Source organism: Aythya ferina (assembly GCF_964211825.1).
Source record: "Aythya ferina genome assembly, chromosome: 9".
Classification (NCBI taxonomy): Eukaryota; Metazoa; Chordata; class Aves; order Anseriformes; family Anatidae; genus Aythya; species Aythya ferina.
Genome location: NC_140305.1, coordinates 10476965 through 10495558, shown reverse-complemented (window position 1 = coordinate 10495558; position 18594 = coordinate 10476965). Strand labels below are relative to the sequence as shown.

The following is an 18594-nucleotide window of genomic DNA, read 5'->3' as shown; positions in this document are numbered from 1 at the left end:
GGTTTAGCTGATGCTGGGAGCATTGTATGTACTCCAGATTGAGTGCTGGACCTCAGCCAAGCATTGTGTTCCCTCCTCATCACAGGACGTGGTACACCAGAGCCACGTCAAGGAAGAAGACTGAGCTGTGGAGTATACCACTGACAGAACTGTTATTTAAACAGTTTGAAAGCTGCATGTACATTGCAGATCAGAGGTTGGCCACCCAGTTACAGAGGTTTTCATTCCACAGGCTGTCCCAGGTGACACAGTTACTACTGATTTTACTATTGTTCCTATATATATAAAAATATATATATATCTTCTTACTTGTTGCACTTAGTTAAAATTAAAGAAACAATGGAAGTATTGAAGGTCAGGTAAGATCTAGTCACAGTTTCTGTAACACTGACAATATTTATTTGGATAGCTTAGGCTAGGGATTACAGAGGATCTAAAAAGTTTGGCATCTGCAGGGGCATGCACTGAAATGCAATAGGACCTTAATGTTGAGTTCCCTAAGAGATGCTGAGAATTTCAGGGATGTAAAGTTGTGTTGAATGGTCATCTTTGGTATAACCCAAATTATATGAAGGCTTTGTTTTAGCTCTGATTAGACATAAACTGAAGGTGGCAAGAGATGTAAGTTCTGCTGGTAATATACTGTCTGTATGAAGGCATGACATAAAAATGGACCTCGTACAGAGTCTGGCCTTGTGGTTGTATGTGTAGTAGCTACAAACTTTAGGAAATGATTTCTCAATGTCATGCTCAGCAAGCTCCTTTTGCAGTGCTAGAGCTCAAGTTATCAGTCAGTGATATAGTCTGATTGCTTGAACAGTTGAGAGTGCTTTAAAATAACTTCAAAAATGTATAAATATAATTTTCTGACATTTGGACTTAAATAAGAGCTCCCTTGCATGACAAGTTTCATTCTGGAGTGAATTTTTACTGCTGAGTTATAAACCCCTGGAGTAGTGGTTTCTAATAAAAGCGCTGACAGACCCTTAATGATAGCAGCACGAATAGTGCTGCTGTAATAAAGAGAAAAAGAGAATCATCAGGCTTGGTGGTTTTTTGTTTGGTTTGGTTTTTAATATATAGTAGGCTTTTGAAGAGGATCTGATGCTGATGATATTCATGGGATAGGTAGTGCTAGAGTTATAAAATTGTTGACAAATATGTGATCTTTATACAGAACACCAAAACCCCAAATATTTTCATTTGGCAATTCAAGAGCTGCCCATGACAAAGGACCCGGTGAACATTAAATCTTTAAATTATTTATTATGAAAACCATAACTCACAAAAAAAAAAAGCATAAGACATATTAGAAAGCATCTGAGTGGAAAAAATGATTTTATTTTTTTATTTAGTGCCTGCATTGCATGGCATTTTTCATGTTAGTTATCTGCAGTGCTACACGTTGTTGATAGAAGCTATTTTTTTGTGTGTTGAAAAGTCATTTACAGAGCAAGATATTAATCTTATGGAAATGAGATGAAATGGCATTCATCGGGCCTAGGCAGATATGTCAAAGGAGTTTTGATCCCGTTCAGACTTCCTGGGTTCAGGACTGACTGAGCAGCACCTTCTGAGGCAGCAGCAGCCATGAGGCAGGAGGGAGTGCCTGGGCCAGGCCTGCTGCGGGCAAGCTGCCTGGGCCTGCGCTGCGGGGAGACGGCCTCCATGTTCCTCTCGCCTCCATGGCGCCACTCTGGGTTTGCTGGCTGCAGTACAAGGCAAGAAGAGTTTCAGAACTTGCACTGCTCTATCTAGTGACCAGTGGCGAGACCCAAGGGAATGGTGTCAAGCTGTGACAGGGGAGTTTCAGGCTGGATGTAAGGGAAGGAGATCCTGCAGGAGGATCTGGATAGGCTGCACCGATGGGCTGAGGTCAACTGCATGAAGTTCAACAAGGCCAAGTGCCGGGTCCTGCACCTGGGGCGCAATAACCCCAAGCAGAGCTGCAGGCTGGGAGAGGAATGGTTGGAGAGCTGCCAGGCAGAAAAGGACCTGGGAGTGATGGTGGATAGTCGGCTGAATATGAGCCAGCAGTGTGCTCAGGTGGCCAAGAAGGCCAACGGCATCCTGGCTTGTGTCAGAAACAGTGTGACCAGCAGGGCTAGGGAGGTGATCGTCCCCCTGTAGTCGGCTCTGGTGAGGCCGCACCTCGAGTACTGTGTTCAGTTTTGGGCCCCTCGCTACAAGAAGGACATCGAGGTGCTTGAGCGGGTCCACAGAAGGGCGACGAAGCTGGTGAGGGGCCTGGAGAACAAGTCCTACGAGGAGCGGCTGAGGGAGCTGGGCTTGTTCAGCCTGGAGAAGAGGAGGCTCAGGGGCGACCTTATCGCTCTCTACAGGTACCTCAAGGGAGGCTGTAGTGAGGTGGGGGTTGGTCTGTTCTCCCACGTGCCTGGTGACAGGATGAGGGGGAATAGGCTAAAGTTGCGCCAGGGGAGGTTTAGGTTGGATATTAGGAAGAACTTTACTGAGAGGGTTGTGAGGCATTGGAATGGGCTGCCCAGGGAAGTGGTGGAGTCACCATCCCTGGAGGTCGTTAAAAGACGTTTAGATGTAGAGCTTAGGGATATGGTTTAGTGGAGGACTTGTTAGTGTTAGGTCAGAGGTTGGACTAGGTGGTCTTGGAGGTCTCTTCCAATCTAGGTGATTCTGGGTTTCTGTGAAGAGGTTCTTCACTGACAGTGTTGTTGCACACTGGAACAGGCTCCCCAGGGACATAGTCACGGCACCAAGTCTGTCAGCATTTAAGAAGTGTTTAGACTGTGCTCTTAGTTACATGATCTGATTTTTTTGGTGGACCTGCGTGGTGCCAGGAGTTGGACTCGATGATCCTTGTGGATCCCTTAAAACTCGGGATATTCTATGATAGGGAGTATGTGACCAGGAGAGATGTCTGTTTAAATTGCATTATTGTGCTTGCACTTTGACCAATGTCTTACAGCAAGCCTGGGGTGGGATATTTTGAAAAGGGATTTGTGAAATACAGTTAAGAAACATTGATTTTCAGTGACTAGCACAATTGAAACTCATATTAATCTCATTATGCAGTCCCAGTCGGTATTTTAGAATGTAATTATTTGTCCACATTGTTCGATTTGTTTGAGGCTTCAACTAAGGTGTATGAAAAATTAAGTATCCATAAGCATCAGTACTTGATTTCTTTCACTCTTGCACAAATCAAGCTGTTATGACAAGCAGACATTTCTCTGCTTTTGAGAACAGTGGATCATTTCATAGCTGTAGTATTTATGTAATTATGTAGTATTTATGTAATATTTCATAGCTTTCATAGCTGTAGTACTTGTCATCGTACCCTTAAGAGTTAGCTACAGCACTCAAGCTTGATTTTGTGACACGTTTTGTGAAGCCCTTAGCAATGAATAGACTTGCTTGGACCTTTCTGTTATGAAAATTGATAGAAGGGAGACCAGTGGTTTAGTGGTTGAAATGACATACTGAAAACAGGTGTGGGAAAAGAACCTCTTGCTCCTTCTGGATGAGATGTAATTGCTCAGTGAAGCTGTAAATACCTACAACTTTGTCTTAAATTATGGTATAACATCTTTTTGGGTGCTCATTTTTGAATGCTTCAAAGTCAGCCTGAACTTAACTTTTATTTTAATAAATTTGCTATTCGTCCTGGGTACCTGAACAGCAGAAATTATATGATCAGACCTGCTTGTTCTTGTTGCCTAGGTAGATGTGTGTCTAAGCAACATAGAATAATCTGGTTGTCTCACAAGTATATGAAATGAAAATTCATAGTTTTCTCTGACTACTCCCACTCTTAAAGAACTTTTGGCACTGTTCACTGTTTTTCTTAGGTATTTTCTGACAAAGGAGCATTGTCCAAGCAATGCATTCAGGCAGGTAATGACCAGTGTAACTGCTACAACTTCTAATACGTTCACAGAATCCAAGACTTACTTGGTGTAGTGATCCTGATCCTCATGATAGTTGTTTTCAAACCTGTAGTTTGAAAACAAAAACAAAAACAAAAACAAAAAAAAAAAAAAAAAAAAAAAAAAGAAAGACAAAAAAAAATGAGCCAAGTGCTCAGTGCATTCAGTGCATGTGAAGGTCGGCTGTATATTGGTTTCCAGCCAGGTTAGTAACTGGAAGTCATTATTAATGTTCAGAGTAGAGAGCTTCCTGCAATGAAAATAAAGAACCCATTTTTTAATGAGTAAAATCAACCTTATTTTAATTACACCAGCTCTGGTTAGCAATGTGGTTTAAATATAAGTAATTTTAGTTTTAATATTCTCTCTGGGTACAGCAGGTCCATTCCCTTCTCTGTTCTATTCCATTGCATGATTTACCTCTAATATACCACAGAACTTCTGGGAGTGTTGGTTATAAAATGAGTGTTCTGCAAGTCAGAGACCACAGCAAGCTGGGAAATGTAAGTACAGGGCTACGTCTAGGCACACTGACTGAGGGGGGCACACATTGTTTGGGATTGCAAGGAAAATATGGAGGAGCCACGTGTCCAAATATGTAGGAGCCAAGATTAATGGAGTTTAAACCTTTTTGTGTGCTATAGACATCTGAATTTAAGGTCTGTTGTTGAACTCAGTTAATATATTTATTTTATTTGATACATTAACTCTGAGTAATTCCCCACAGGAAGAGGAAAAAATAAGGCTTCAGAAACCAAGGTAAATATTTCACAGAAGTCCAAGAAACTAATTCTTAAGATCCTTTTAAGTTGCCCTTTTCCCAGTTTCTTCAGGCCTGCTATAAATTTACATGAACTACGGTGTTTTGCCTTTTTTTTTTTTTTTTTTTTTCTATTTGTTTGTTTTCAATTTAGTATATGCCTGTTTGGCAGCTCAGCTAATAACTCAATAATTCCAGCCAAATGAATGTACTTTGTCTGTAAATGTAATATAATCTTCTTTGTTACCTCTGTCCTGTGAAAAACATTTATGCTGAAATGCCCCTGAGCTATATTTATTCTCTGGCATGATTCTCAAGGGTATGCAAGTGGTGGCACAACAGGGACACAGATACTAGACAGTCATAGACTATCCTGAATTGGAAGAGCCGGACATCTTAAAGCAGTCAATTCAGGGTAATTTACCTTAGCAAACTGCTCCTTGTAAATCACATATTTGGAACCTGCTGAAACTGTTGATGCAGTAAAGTTTCCCTTTGAAAAGTCTGTTGATCAGCTTTCTCTTGATTAACTCATACCAAGTTTTAGAGGTTAGGCACACCCTCCTACACCTAGCTTGCACCTAAATAACAGCCAAAGCTGTTTCTGAACTTTTTAAAAGTATGTTAGGAGTCTGTCCCAGCAAAGCAGAAGAACCAAAAACTGGGAAAGTCCAAAGTTAAAGACATTTTTTTAATGTGTCTCATTATGTGCGTGCTTTGCAGTGGAGCCTGTAATTGCATGAACACGCAGGCAATCCCTAGTGCGATAAGGTTGGTGCAATTTAATACAAGTACTCAAACATAGCTTTGTTCCTGAAATCTTGCACGTCTGTTGCTTTAATTGCTACAATTCCAGAGCTGATAGGGAAAGAACATTTTTTCATAAGAAGGTATCAAACACATTTGGTGGAATCTGCTCAGCAAATTTGTATTTCTGAAAACACTCCTCTGTGTGGATCTGTCCATGGCTATTGCAGGACTTGCATCTAATATAGCACAGAATTTCATATCAGACCAATCTCTGAGGTAGTTATATGCAGAGTATTTCAAGTTGAGAACACACAAATGACCTCCAAAAAGTAAGAAACTAATTAAAACAAAAAGTTGGTGCTCACTAGGTGTTTGCAATTGAGACTACAGATGGGTTAGAATATTTCAGGATCAAATTCTGGTCAGTAATACGGAATGTGGCTGTGAAAGCAGCAGCTGTGTAACAGAGAGGGGAATTGCCCCTTGGAGAGGTAACATGGAAACTGGTGTAACTGATAGGCTGATAACAGCTTTTTTCTGTAGTCTAATCTTGCAGTTCTCTACTCACTTGAGTGGCAGAAGAAGGTATGCTATGACTCAGATATCTTGAAAACCAATTTCTTGATGCTCACCATCACTTTCATGAGCGTGACCTTGAACTAGTCAGCAAAGTTCAGTTCCCTGTGTCATTCTTCAGTTCCCTAATTGCTGATAAAGGGCAGGAAGGAACTGTATCTATTATCAGCTACCGCGCTGGAGATTGCTGTTTGTCCAACGTGCAGTTTAGATCCCTCCATTTCCAGTGGTATCTGGGTATCCAAGCAGTGTTTCCCGCTGTTCCAAGTATTCGGCAATACCCATCCTTCTAGAATATGACATTCATGGGAAGGTGATAACTCCAACTCTGGGGTTTTCTGCGAGCCTGACTTCCCACAGGTGGCATATGCTAGGGTTTAAAGTCATCTTATGTAGATTTCAAGCAGTGTGGATGTTGTACCCTGCACTCAGTGAATTTATTAATAGTAAATTTTATAGCCCAGTCAGTCTGCTTCACCATGCTCTTCCACAGCTGTTCACAGTGAGCCTTTATTTACCACACAGAATACTTACCTTAGGGAACATCTGTGAAAATTTGGAAGGACCTGGATATCAGCATAAATCCTTTGGGTTTTAAAGTGATCTCCCTCCCACAAAAAACAATAATTTCCTACTCTGCTTTCTGTGTTTTGGTCAATTATTTATCTGTGTGATACCCTTGCTCTGATTATATGGCTGCTTAGTTTCCTTAAAAGCTGCTGCTGGGGAATCTTGTTGGATTCTTTTGGGAAGTCCAACCATACCAGTGGAACTTGACTTCCTTTGTCTTACAGACTCTTCCAGGGGATTTCAGTAGGTCTGAATCTTGTTTTCCCTTTATGAAGCTATCTTTAATGTTTTTCCCAAAAAATGTTCATTTGCTCATAAGTCACAAATTGATTTCTTTACAGTAGCTTCTATTTATTTTCCTTGGAGAGTCATCAGGCTTATTGGTCTACAGTTCCCTTGGTTTCTCCAGGTATCACATTACTGCTTCCAGCACTGGGGTGACCTTGATCAAGAAGCTATATATCACTGCTGAGTTTGAGCCATTTCATCCTTTGGTTCTTTCAGAACTCCTGCCTTAATATCCTCTTGTCTGATGATTTGTTGGTGTTCACTTCCTCTGTCAGCCTTACAGCCTCTTTTACTCACAATTCAATCTCAGAAAGATCCTGAGCCCCTGTAAATAGGGTTCTGGTCTGGGAACTTCTGATGCTTGCAGCTGTTCCATCGTGTGTCTGCCAATGACAGGTAAGCAATCGCGGCCCTGGTCAATACTTGCAGGTTTAATATTGGATGCTTCTGCAGTTCCCCTGGGAGCTGTATGTGATGTAATGGAACTGACAATCATCTGAGTAAGCTGCTCCTTTCTGACCTAGATTTGGTCCCAGTCCTATACATATGCTGCATTATATAAACAAAGCACGCACACATCTCTCTATGGGTATAAGAGGTGTAAGCATAAAACCTCATGTGAACAGATGCTCAGAATATACAATTCAGCCTTTGATAACCTCCTGTTACTATTAACCTGTGGCAGCTTTTTTTTTTGGTAAAACTTGGCCATAACTTCAAGTGACTCAAAAAACATGCAAACAAACCACAAAACCCCACACATTAAATCAATTCATGGAGCTGGTAGAGACTTGATTTACAGTTCTGCATCTTTCATAACGGGTTATTCCGTGGGCGCAAAAAAAGATACCATGTCTCTTTGAATCTTTCATGTGTGAATAGTGTTTAAATAATTGATAAACCTGTCCTTTATTGTTGACTTATTATTTTTTCCAAGTTTTTACCTTACATTGAAAGAAGTAAAATTAATCAGAAATTTAAAGTTTAAGTCATCAGCTCTTCCTAAAGGTTCAGAAATGAAAAGAAACAGATAATTTTCTAGCAGGAGAGAAAAGATTCCCTGAACACTGGCAGATCACTGGATCTTGGCCATATAGGGAAGGAGAACATTCCTGGACCAGGGATCACCAGTACCTGAAAGAGTAGAATGACATAATCCTGCTTTATAATAATCTAAAAAGGCAGATGTGGGGGTATAATTATTTCATATCCATAGAAATTTGCATGAGAGGAACTGAATCCTGGAAGGTTTTTTTTTTTATCAGTACCAGAGGAAGAAGCAGGTGTGATGGAGTCTGCAGTCTAATAAAAGGAGTAAAAAAAAAAAAAAAAAAAAAAAAAGTTAAATCAACAGAAAATGTAGATGTGTTGAATTTAAGCCAGTAAAGGCTTTTTTAGAGGGCTGGTAGAAGGCTCTGTACTCTGAACATGGGTCTCCTCATGCTTTTTATTTACTTCATAACATGTGACAGGTCACTCCAGGGGCTGAGCTGAGGCCTCCCCCAGCTCTTCACAATATTAGGATGACACCAGGGACATATATGTCAGAGTATGAAAACATGACCAAAACAATTGTGCCATCAAAACTCCTTTACAGATTTGGGGCAACTTTGTTATGGCATGCCCAGTTAGGAAGTGACTTTGCTGTCATGGTTACAAAGGGCAGTTTAGTTGGGGTGCTTGTAGTGCAGCTCAGAAGAACTGGAGTTTGTTAGCAACAAAATGCTCCTTATACTCCTCCGTGCAGGGTATAGTACATTGTAAAAGAAAACTGTACAAAGGTGCTAAAGAAGAGCGTAGGATCCCTTCCCACATTTCAGCTGTGAGTACTTGTATCAGCACTTCCCAGGGGAAAAATAAATCATCTTTACAAGAGGGGGAAGGGTACTGTACTAAAACCTGTGCTCATCAGAGTAGCCATGAGCTTTGTTGGCTTTGCTGACCCGTTACAAGTCAAAATAGTTCCTCGGTTGTCCAGAACAAGCTGGACTTCAATCTGGTTATATTTTTCTAGATGTAGCTGAATGCAAATGCTAATGGAATCAGGAGAGCATTTGTTAAAAAATATCTGGCAGACCTTGTTCCTCAAATGAAAGGATTTGGATTACACTTAATCCAAGTGATCCTGTTCTTGGATTCTTATTCTGTCTGCTCTTGTATCATGTTTTCACAGGACTCCACAGACTTCCTTGTGCAGTTTGGGATCCATGTGAATTTATGATACTATTTTTTGTTTAAATACATTAAATGTCATAATTCCCTCTTGTAGTTGGTTTGTTGGGCACTGATCAGCCTCATGAATAGAGACAGTCCCTGAAGTGTGCTGTTACTGCAGGCAGTGCTTTATGTTTGACACTTGCTCTCATCAGCATTTAAAAATCTGGTATGATGGTAATTGAAGCCTGGGTGCTCTCCAACCTTTTGGTGGCTTAATCATACTTGCTGCTTTTTATGTGACTTAGTTTTGAATATCGACACCCATACTGACTGCTCGCAGGCTGTAAAGGCAAGGGCAAGCCATTCTCACCTTCAGGCATTTTCCCTTTTCTCTTGTACTTATGAAGAAAAAGCATTTCTTAATCCTTTGTGTGCTGAGTTTTTCTTTGGCTATCATACAGTGGCTGAGCAGAATACAAGATCTCAGGGGACTCCATTATCTAAACATCTCTAATGAGACAATTTGAAGCTGTACAATTCTTGAATCATGGTGCACATTTTCTCTGGTCAGCTATGAATAGCCTTTCTGCCTTGTGGGGAATTTAATTCTGTCTTGAATGGTTTTATTCATATGTTTAATAATGTTGGACAGTTTGAATACATGTACTTCTCAGTCCTGCCAATAGATCTTGTTCCTTTTCTAATTTTCATTTGGACGCTCCCAACAGAGGGCAGAAAGCAATGATAGCAAGATTTGCCTTCCCTACAAACCTGGTTGTGTTTTGGGGCCATGTTCAGCTTTTCCATAAGCAGATGTAAATTCCTCAGACATCTCTGAATGTGGAGGCTAATTATATGTAATATAAAATATGTGGGAGACTGATACAATGCCTCCTACCCTTCTTTTAGTGTTTTGTAAGAGCAGTCTTGCCTTTGGAAGTGGTATAATTAGACAAAATAGCAAATGGCAAGTTGGCACCATGAACATAAAGCGCTTAACAGTGCAAGTAAGCAATTAAGGGTTAGCTGCATTGCAGATGAATCAGCCTTCTCTTTTTTCCACCATGCATGGTTTTTATGGAATGAAAGTCTTCTCTTGGGTGAGGGTAAGTGGAGGGGCTCAATACTTCTATCTGTGAGGAATTCAGTGCCTAGGGCAGCTAGGGAAGGAAAGTCAGAAAACACCAGTTGTACTTAGTCTCTGAACAGAGAACACAATCAGAAACGCTGCTGGAGTGACGCAGGTGGTAAGCTTTGAATCAAACCAGTATTAATAATGGTACGGTTTCACTGTGAACATGTTCATTTAATCCTGTGTCTGCAGTTCTCTAAGGTTTTTTTGATACACGGGTGCCTGCACAGAGCTCTCTCCTTTTACACAGTACCGTTCAGTAGCGTCTCGGTTCTTCTGTGACATTAACTCTGCTGCCTCTCAGTCCTCCCCCACAGTCATCCATGGGATGTGGAATGGATCAGCTGAGTATATATATGTGGCTTCTTTTTACAGAGTTTACTCGCCGAGGCAATCGGCTCCAGGGCAGATGCATTCTGCAGGGCTTTTTTTCAGCACCGAGGCCACTTGAGGCAGCCGAGGGAGCTACCAGGGCCCGGCAGCCCTGGTGAGGGAGACTGAGGAGGCTGATGAGGCGCAGGCGGAGCCGGCAACACCTTCTGTCCGTGTCCAGCAGCAGCGGCGGGTGTGCCTGTGGGAGGTGTGCGCAGGTGGAAGAGCTGCTCAGCCAGGTAGCGGAGCTTTGGAGGCGGTGAGCAGGCTGAGGAGCATCGGGGAGTCAGAGAGGGAAATTGGCTGGTGGAAGCACACTGTCTGCTCTGAGACAGACTCAGGAGCCTGCCACAGCACAAGTGTCTCCTGCCATGCAGAAGACCAAAGTCCCCTCATCCTGCCAGGCAGTAAGAGGGGACCTAGGCAAAGGGGGGGAATGGAGACAGGTTCCTGCTCGGGGTGGTAGGCTGCCCACCTCGCATTCCCATCTGCCCTCATATAACAGGTATGAGGGGATAGAACGCGACAGTCAGAACAACGATGCAGACGAAAGCCCGTCCCAGTTGGAGAGGCTGCCTGAGGCAAGGCAACCTACCCCTCGCATTGCTACATCGTCTGTCAAGAAAGACAGAAGGGTTATTGTCACAGGGGACTCCCTTCTGAAAGGGACAGAGGGCCCGATATGCCGACTGGGCCCAACCCACAGGGAAGTAGGGAAGTCTGTTGTCTCCCTGGGGCTTGGGTGAGAGACATTGCTAGGAAAGTCACGTGCCTGGTACGGCCCATACGGCCCACCGACCGCTACCTGCTGCTGGTCTTTCAGGCTGGTAAAGATGAGGTAGCAAGGAGATATCTTAGAGTGATCAAAAGGGACTTTAGGGCTTTGGGACGGCTACTTAAAGGATCAGGGGCACAGGTTGTGTTTGCTTCCCTCCTTCTGAAAGGAGGGATCGATGCAGACAAGCAGACTCGTCACATTAACACGTGGCTTCATGACTGGTGCAACCGGCAGGACTTCGGGTTCTTTGATCATGGGAAGGTCTACATGGCGCCAGGCCTGCTGGCACCAGATGTGCCTCTCTCAGAAGGAGAAAGGGATTTTTGCTCAGGAGTTAGCGGGGCTGATAGACTGGGCTTCAAACTAGAGTCGAAGGGGAAAGGGATAAAACCAGGCCCGACAGTGATAAGCTAGGGGATGTCACGCTACAATCAGAGGGACCGTGTGCCAGCGAAGTCCTTCGGTCGGCTCCACAAGGTGCTGCGTGCAGGGGGCGCGTTTGAAGTGCTTCTACACAAACGCACGTGGTATGAGGAATTAAATGGATGAGCTAGAAGCCTTGGCCCAGTCCCACAGCTACAGCAACATCGGCATAAGCGAAACCTGGTGGGATGAGTCCTGTGGCTGGTGTGCTGCAATAGATGGTTCCAGGCTCGTATGGATGGTTACAGTCCTTATGGGGGACTTCAACTTGCCTGATGTCAACTGGGATCACCACACAGCCAACACAAGCAAGTTCAGGAGGTTCCTAAAGCACCTTGATGGTAACTTCTTGGTGCAGGTGCTAAGGGAGCCAACTAGGAAAGGTGCTCGCCTTGATCTGTTGCTGGAGAACAGAGGGGGTCTTGTGGGAGATGTGGCAATTGGCGGCTGTCTCCGTCATAGTGACCATGAAGTGGTTGAGTTCAGAATTTGTGGTGACAGAAGGAAAACTGCCACCAAAACTTCACCTCTGGATATGGGGAAAGCAGACTTCAGGCTGCTCAGGGAACTAGTTGGCAAGGTCCCCTGGGAAGCTGCTTTTGAAGGTATTTGTGTCCATCAGCGCTGGTCAGTCTTTAAGCACTGCCTCCTAAAAGCACAGGATCAGGCAATTCCAAAATACTGGAAGTCAAGCGGGCCAGAAGGCCGGCCTGGCTGACCAGGGATTTCCTACTGGAGCTTAGGCGGAAAAAGAAAACGTATGGCTGCTGGAAGTAGGGTCAGGCAATGTGGAAGGAATACAGGGATGCTGTTCGCGTTTGTAGGGAGAAAGCCAAATATATAATTCTGCTGCCAGAAAAGCATTGTTGCTTCCATCCTGATTCAAATAATGATTTTTTTTTAGCCCATGGTATTATCTCCTTGCTAAGGCTATAATTGTATTCGTGGCCTCCCTTGACCCCAGAATCTAATAAAAAGGTATTGGGGAGGGAGGGTTTCTGTCATTTGTTCCACTTAAGATGAGGAATTGTTAAGGGTGACTTTGATGCAGTCCTATGTGTTCCTACAGAATTTACAAAGGCCTGTGTTGCTGAACACAGCAAGACTCAAGAAAGCTCACTTAAAAGCTGTCATCTTTGGTGTTTCCTATGGCCATGTTGCTGATGCTTGCTCTGTGTCGGTGGCTTTCTCTCTTCAGACTTTTCTGTGCATATATTATTTTTTTGGTAATTTCCAGGGCTCCTTGTCCCCTGGATGTGCTTCCTAGCATCCTTGGAAATACCTCCCTAGCATAATTAGTTCCCTTTGTTAGGGGTAGATAGCTGTTTCCTTGTTTTATATTGCCTCTTCTTCCTCTAGGCTCTTGCATGCAGCAGTAGGGTTTATGCCAACCCAGCAGAGAAGTGTTCATCTGGCCTGTGTGAGTGCCTGAACCCCGGAGGTGCCCCAGGACTTTGCTGTTAGGCATTTATTGCACAGAGCAGTGGGGACCTCACCTCGCAATCTTGCGTAGGCATCAGGGGTGAGGGGATCATGGAGGATATAGCTAGCGTTTTGGGAAAGCTGCTTCCTTCCCTCTGTAAGTGGCAACCTGGCAGAAAGCCAGAACTTGTTTTATCTGAAAATATGCAAGATGCAGAGCTGGCGGGTGTGAGTTAAGGCTTTCCTTCCCAGATGGTCAGATGCCTCCCCTGCAAGGCAAGGAACCGCAGTGTCCAGATCCTGATCTGGGCTGGCGAAAGGACTGGTGGTTGGTGGGAGGAAGAGCTTCTGGTTGTGTGGCTTTGGAAGGAGACCAGGCAGTGATCCCAGAGTGTTGAAGGTGACTTATGTTTGAACGTGGTGAACTCGGTGGTAAATGTCTGTTTTCTTCCATGCCTGTCTGAGTTACCTAGCTTGCCTTCTGAAGCACTGAGCATCTTTTGTCAGCTTTAAGAGTATTTCTGGATACAGAACACTCCTGAAGATCAAGCACCATATTTCTGCATTTAAGTGTGGTCAAATGGATCCCTGCACCTACCAGACACTTCAGCAAATGAAGTTCTTGAAGGTCATATAGCCGCAGTACGTACAAGAGTGCTTTGGGCCTCAGAAGTGGGCTTAAACCTGCTGTAGTCTGTGTCTTCATGCTGTGTGAAGATCATCTTTCTTCATTGGCTCTTCAGCACAGAAGCAGACTCCTAAGAGCTGTGGAGTGCCATTAATTCTTCAGGAAACCTCACCTGACACTCTTTCACAAACTTGGGTGCGAAATTAAGAGCACCCTTTGCAAGTTCTTTTAAGTACCCACCATGATAAAAGGGGCTTCTGTACTGCACTCTTCTTTGCCACAGACAGTGGTGTGATATCCTCTTGCCTGGTTTGTGAGAAGCACTTGTGTGCTGGAACAGGGATGAATTTACTGATGGGAGGAACAAGGGCACTAATATCTCCTCTTGCCACTTGGCAGTGCAGCAGGGGAATAACTGGGCACTGCCAGAGTAGTCTGCAGTCCCTGTCTAACTCATTATCCCATTCAATCACTGGAGTGAGGTGTATGAGCTTTTTACTCTGATAATTTGCAGCTCTGAGCGTAAGTGGTGGTTCTGGACACGCCTTGGTATTTCCATATATTGACTTTCTTTAAATAGCTCTGTGACTGGAGATAAAAAGAAAACTCTGGATGTTGCACCAAAGCCTTATGCTCCTCTCATTTCTGTTAATTTTCAGGCATGTTGCTGAGCCTGATATATCTGATACATTTCAGATCTGAGATGAAAAAAGAACGAATTTCCTTTGTGAATGGAATAATTTATTTTAGTGTAAAGTACAAGCTAGGAATTGGAGCCCGTTTTGAGCTAAACAAGGTCAGTTCAGCTAAATTATACTGAAAAAGAGCCAACTCCTGAAAAGTTAAGGAAATCAGAAAATCTGCAGACTCTATTACTGTGAGCTGCTCTAGGTGCTTTTGGAATACAAAATCAGCAAGAACAAAGCAGTATTTTGAGGAATAGATGTGCTTGTTCAGTGCAAAATCATAAACAGGCAAGAACAAGCCAAGATTATTCAGATAATGGTCTCAACCAAGAATAGCTAATCAGGCCAATTAGCTGTTATGATGTAGCTGCCTTATGACTAATTTGAGCAGTCTGTGGCGGGTGATGATTATCTTATGGCACTTGCGTGAGTAGAGCAAGCAAAGACACGGGCTGTACTTTTCTAGAGGAGAAAAGTCTAGCAGGAAAACTTAACTACAGCACAAAGCTTTCCAAGCCAGGATGTTTGGAAAACATAGATGTTGCTGGGTTTCACTTACACAGGGCGTGAGGTCGGAGGGCTGTGCTATAGGGAGGCATTTTAGGAGCAGAAACTGCTCACTGGGGAGGACCTTTCAAAAGAGCAGGGGGAGATGGGATGCCAGTGGGAATTTCTTCCTTGGTGGAAGCAGCTGGGGGAGTGACTGTGTCAGCTACCTGGGATTTAACTGGGACTGGGAAAACTGAAGAGTGTATGTAAGGTACTGTAGCAAATCCTGATGAAGTCTGGTTTCAGTACAGTCCCACTGAGACCTGGGTTTGATTGGGGCTGGAGCAGGAGCCTCACTCTTTCAATTAATTTGCTGAGCTATGGGCTCTTGAGATTAATTTGAGCTTCAGGAGGGCTGCCAATGCGTTTTGAGTGGAGAATTTCCTGCTCTGAAAATACTGCTAACAACGGGAGAACACTGGAGACTGAGGTCTAAATGTGCTGGAAAGAGGGAGGAGGCAGGAGGAAATATGAGCCCCTAAGATCAAAGATACGAAAGGGAACTTGAAAGTGAAATAGACTGCAGAGGAGTAGAAAAGAGCTCTTGTGTTTCAGAGGGGCCTGCTGACACAAACTGTTACACTGGTGCTGATTGCACGTTGTGTGTTATACCAGGCTTTCCAACCAATGTCTAACTGCAGCTTAGGACATGAGGAGTCTTTCCTTTCCCTGTGAGACTTGTCATTTCTCTGTAGAAACTCTAGGCTGCAATTAAAGGGAATGACAGTAGGAGGTTGAGTATAATTATAGTCAATATAATTAAGGGAAAGATGATTACATAAAAAATGAAGAGGAGAACATTATGAAAGATGGCTGAAAACAGGCATTTCCCTCAGTTCTCGCTCGCTTCCTCATTTCATGTGCTGCCACTTCATGAATGACAGCGATGGGCAAAGTCTTGCTGCCCATAATGGAGAAACAGAAATTAATAATGAAGACATGGCTCAGTGAGTGCATTTTTTTATCTAATGAGGTGGCAGCAATGTACATTTGGTTAGAGGGAAATACTGGAGGCAGTATTACTGCACAGTGAATAGGTAATAATGGCAATCAAAGGAATTGCTGGGGAACGAAGAACTGCTACCCCTATAATGACCAGTGGGTATCGGCCGTATTGGTCTGGGTACTGCCCAAGAATGTGTTGTGTAGGAATATCTTAAGAGGAAATTTGGATTTTTCGGGAATGAACATGTAGTAAGGCAAAGCATTGGCAGTTAAGAGGATTTCTAGAGACAAAGGTCTGAAATTGATGTGAGCATCCTTGGTAAGAAAAATGCAGGTGGCAGCCTGCAAAGGGAGAAGGGCACCTCAAGTTACTTGTCTTTTACGCATAATTTTGTGTTTGAGTAGATTGAAACTGATGCATGCACTAGCTCGGCTAGCCTTTGTAATGGGTAGAGGAAAGGGGTCTTTTGTACTTCAGCCTGTATGCCTTGGTATTCTGTTGTCTTCATCTTTATTTGTTCATTGTTTAAATTGCCTAATTGCTGTGTTGTCATTTATGTAATTTAACTTCCTGATACTATATACAATTTTAATCTAGTATTAGAAGATTATTTAAAGGTTATTTTAATGTTTGCATAATTTTGGTGCTTTAAAATTATTTCACAACCAAAAGCTTAAAATACAAAACCTACCAACATATCTGCAGCTTTTAGCTGAAGCACGTCAGTTGAGTTACAATGTGTTATTTAGGAAAGAAATCACTAAGCTGGTTACCACTTGTGCTGAAGGGTGTCTGTGCTCTTTCCTGACACCTCTGCGGATTCTTCACTTTCTTTCAGCACTTGCTTGTAGTCAGGCTGAGGGGAGGCTCTGCATTTCCCCAGGACAAGAACTACAGTAGCCAGTGACTGCTGCATCGAGACTTCGGCCTGAAATACTGTGTTTATATGTCAGCTGTCCCATGTGTCAGGCTGTGAAATGGCGATGGGTTAAGTTGATCATAAATACTTCCAGGAACTATTTGCATATATGTGAATCGATGTTCCGCTGGCATGAGGACCCTTGGCATCACTGCTGCATGCATACATCACGTACACTGACAGGTGTACGGGGGACAGCGCAGGGTTCTGCTGATGTGCTCATCTGTGGGCATCCTAGGGCAAATAGAGCTGTTGTCCATACAGCAAACAGAACTTCTGAAAGTGCTTTAAATTTTCTTTCTTGGTTTTGCTGAAAAAAAAGGTGCCGTTTTGTTCCACTGCACCACTTGCTTGGAAGATTAGGACATTTCAAAAGCATGGCTATACCTGAGGCGCTTAGGGCCGTATGCTTGCCAGCTGATCCAGAGACGCTTTCTCGATTGGGATTTGCCTCTGAGGGAATGCTCCTTTGAGAAGGTTGCTGCTGGCTTTGTGCCCGTGTTGTTCTTACATACGTGTGCTCCTGTAGCTAGAAAGCACAGACAATTGAATAATGAGTTCTGCAGTTCTTTTGGGGCACAGTCTTATGATAGCAATTTGCAGAAGTGTTTACCTAACTGGGTTTCAGGTAAATTACTGTTTTCTATCAATTAATATTTTTCTGCAGATGTGCATTTAAATTGTTTTTCTTGTGGTTTGTGAATCTTGTGAATTGTTTCAGTGATGCTTTTAAGAGAACAAATAGATAAAACAAAAAATAATAATTGCTTGTGCCAAGATAGCTGGTTGATGGTTGTGGGTGTTTTTTTTTGTTTTTGTTTTTTGAAAAAAACTGCTGAGAGGTAGGCACATATTGCAGAGCTGAAATTTAGGTGCTGTGTGTGGAGCTCAAACACAAATACTGTAATTAAAAATGTGACATACCATTAAAGCTGGAAAAGTTAAGATGAGCAATATATCATTACTGAGGTGCTGCAGCTCAGTACAGTTCTTTCCCGTGGTATTGTTTCCACAGTGAGACTCCTAACTGTCCAGGGAAATTCTCTTGAGTCTTGCTGCTTCCTTCTCAAGCTTTCTGAAGATTGTCAGCAAACTAAACCTTGATGTATCGTTGGGCCATGTACAGGGGATCATGCGGTTCGTATTGCGCTCCCTCTAGGTGTTACAAAATATGTTCAAAATATGACCTTTTAAAAGTACAGAGATGTTAACAGAAAGTCCTCTTTTTTTTTTTTTCTTTTTTTTTTTTTTCCCTAAAAATGTACTCCCACTTTGTAGCATTCAGTCACTTTGTGTCTGTTGATTTATGAGTGTGCTCTTAGAAATGCCGTACAGGTACTAGCTGGAGAGCATTAAGTGTTCAGCTCCTGACAATCCAATCCCTCCTGTAAATTTCTTCTCAGGTACGTCCAAAATCACTTTCAGAAGTCCTGTCCAAAGGCTTTTCTATTACTTCTTCATGCGTGCAGTTGCTGACGTTACTATGGAGGAGAGTTAGGATGGGAATTAATCTTACTGAACTGGGGGAGAGGATAATTCCCTTGGCCATGTATGGAAAGGAACCAGGAATCTTGGTGGGGATACATGATCTGTAGTATACAAGAGTACATCAGCTTTGGTGTCTTCACTTTGCATCTTCAGAGTGTGGACCAAAATGTTTCTCTGAAGTGTTGCAGGATTCAGTAATGTCTCATTACTCTTCAGCATCACCTGAAACGCTGTTAAATTTTTTT

The 18594-nt window shown here is 43.0% G+C and overlaps 1 protein-coding gene across 16 annotated transcripts in view; it reads left to right on the top strand.

The window, feature by feature from the left end:
• Positions 1-18594, top strand: part of OTOS (otospiralin) — a 455029-nt gene that overhangs the window by 159150 nt on the left and 277285 nt on the right. The window lies entirely within an intron of this gene.